This window comes from Phocoena phocoena, chromosome 1 (genome assembly GCF_963924675.1).
Source record: "Phocoena phocoena chromosome 1, mPhoPho1.1, whole genome shotgun sequence".
Taxonomy (NCBI): Eukaryota; Metazoa; Chordata; class Mammalia; order Artiodactyla; family Phocoenidae; genus Phocoena; species Phocoena phocoena.
In genome coordinates, this window is record NC_089219.1 from 72,935,751 (window position 1) to 72,938,631 (window position 2,881).

The window sequence follows — 2,881 nt, forward strand, 5'->3', positions numbered from 1 at the left end:
ACAAGATGATAATCTACACGGTAAGGCAAGAGGCCTGGAGCAGAGCCTTCCCTCACAGACCTCGGAAGGAACCAACTCCAACAACAACACATTGATTTTGAACGTCTAGTCGCCAGAACTGTTGGTCAATAAATTTCAGTTTGCAGTACTTTGTTAGGGCAGCCCTAACAAATTAGTATTATATCTGTAATAGCAGCAACTTAAAGTCTTTAACTATTAAGTGTTATTTGCATTTCTTTTTCTGGTTAAATCTGCCGGACTTGGGGGAGAGGTAGCCTCTGTGATGTACGTGTTCCTCATGATCCGACGCCACAAGACCACCATCTTCACAGACGCCAAGGACTCGAACACCTTGTTCCAGCTGAAGCACATCATTGAGGGCATCCTCAAGTGGCCACCAGACAAGCAGCATCTGTAAAAGGACGACCAGCTTTAGGACCACGGAAAGACATTGGGAGAGTGTGGCTTCACCAGCCAGAGAGCACGACCTCAGGCCCCAGCCACTGTGGGGCTAGCCTTCAGGGCAGATGAAGCCTTTGAGGTCCTTAGCATCGAGCCCTTCTCCAGCCCACCCGAGCTGCCAGATGTGATGAAGCCGCAGGACTTAGGAAACAGCGCTAATGAACAAGCTCTGCAGTGAGAGACCCCCACCACCTGCCCCCCCTCCAATAAAAGAGATTTGGGTGTCCAAAAAAAAAAATAATAATAATAACCAGATTTAACAACATATACTAGTTGCTACTGAGTACAGTATAGAATAGCTCTGCAGTTTACAAAAATATACAAATTGTATTTTAAATGATATTTTAAAGTTGGAAAAGTGTTGGAAAGCAGGAATAGCAATAAGCATTTCAGCCAAGGCCTGTTTCTGACCCTTTATTATTGTTAGAAATATAAAAAAGCAGAATGAATACTATTTTATATTGAGAAGCCCATTCTTTCCCTGTGTGGCTGTTCAGAGTAAATGTTATTGGCAAGGTCACTGGAGGATTAGTTTGAGATAGTGCAAATGTTATATGAATTCTCAGCATTTTGCTTTTTCTCAAACATGTTTTTTTTTTTCCCCATTTAGCTATGAATACGCTCACTTCATTTTCTTTAGAAAAAAACGTTTTCTTCATTATGACTGAGTCATCATTTTTAAATGTATTTAAACATTTAGTGGTTGAAATGACATAAAGAACAATTTTAATTTATTTCTTCATTTTGGGGGAATTGGAGGATATAACATTTAAATAATAATACACAAGGGTTTAAGGGTTATCTTGAATTTAATGCTGTTAAATTAACACCATGCAGATCAAATCTGTATTTGTCCTCAATGTTTTATCTTAATCGGAAGGTTCAATACGTCAAAGAATTTTTCAGATTTTATACCCTAATTTTTAAAATCACTGTTAATGCAGATGCTACAAAAAGGTAGATCCATCGTTATATTTCTTCAGTGTTTGAAAAATTACATATTGTTCTCTTTTCATTATTTATAAATTGCCTAGAATAACAGTACATATAATGGAAATTGCCAACAAAATTGAAGATGCAACTCTTCTTTTAATAAAGGTTTTACAGAATAAGTTGAATCTGAGTTCAAGTAAAAAAGATTCTGTGTGGGTGCACATATGTATGTGTGTGTAAGTGTGTGCATACACTAAAAGAATAGCATGAGCCAAACACAAGAGCCATGGTGAGTACATTTTTGAAGATAAGTATATTTGTCTGATTAGAACATAGATTTGATGTTGATGAGACCTGAGTTTCATTAGAATATACATGTGAGGAGCGATTACTGCAGGGCTCAAATACCAGTAATGAAGTTGTACCTGAGGCTAACAATAATAGGGGACTTATTACAGAGAATCTAGAGTCTGACAACCTACCTTTCTATGCTGGTTTCATGATTTCCTACCAATTGCATTGCATGCACTTGCCCTGATTTATTTTTATAGCATGTATCACTCTACCAAACATTGTTATAAGATCCTTTCTTTAAATTTTTAATGGTCTATTTCCCCAAGAAAAATGTCCTGCTTCTAGGACAGAACTTTATTTTGTCCACTGTTACTTCCTAGGTTCTAAGAACCATGCCTGGGACATTATAAAACTCAAAAAAAATGTATGGCTTGGATGGATGAATCAGTGACCTTGAGCAATTGTTTAAAGTATCTCTCAGTTTATATGGATATGGTGGTTATGATTACTATATTAATAGTAATAACAATAACAGTACACACCTAGTGGTATTATGAGTATTACACATAAATACACCAAGCATATAATATATGCTAGTGTTTTGCATATAATATATGTTCAATAAATTTAGACATTGTTTTACTTATTGCAGATTTTTGCATTGAAACCAACATTACAACAACATTCTAACAGGAGTCTTGTATATTTATTTTAGGATGTTGATAATTTGTAATTTGTTCATTAAAAAGTGAAAAACTCAGGAGTATAATAGGTACATAGTCCTGATCCTCAAGAAACAAAAATGTTACTTGAAATTAGACTTAAATGTAAAAGTAATGAAGATGATAATGCAAGAATTGTGAGATCCAGGATATATGAAAGCATTTGAAAAAGAAAAATACCAGTGAGAGCAAGGGCAAGATGGAAGAAAATCTCCAGGAAAGACTTCGTGGGAGAAGAGAGGGTTTGCATTTGTAATTGAATAGGCTTGATCTTAATCCATGAAGAAGATCTTTCAATGGGAGAGGAGCAGCAAAGAAGAACAGAGTTCAGCTAGAATGACTATGGGATAAAGGTGAGGGTGGTGTTGATGAAAAAAAAAAAAAAGTTGGGCATTTGGAAGAGAACTATACTTGCATATGCAGGATAACCTGTCTTAGAGGAAACATGAAGGATACTGTTTTAGCCCATT

General features: G+C 36.0%; 1 pseudogene; it reads left to right on the plus strand.

Moving 5' to 3' along the window:
- Positions 1-283: 283 nt before the first annotated feature.
- On the plus strand, positions 284-640 carry LOC136134916 (elongin-B pseudogene; annotated as a pseudogene).
- Positions 641-2,881: the final 2,241 nt, after the last annotated feature.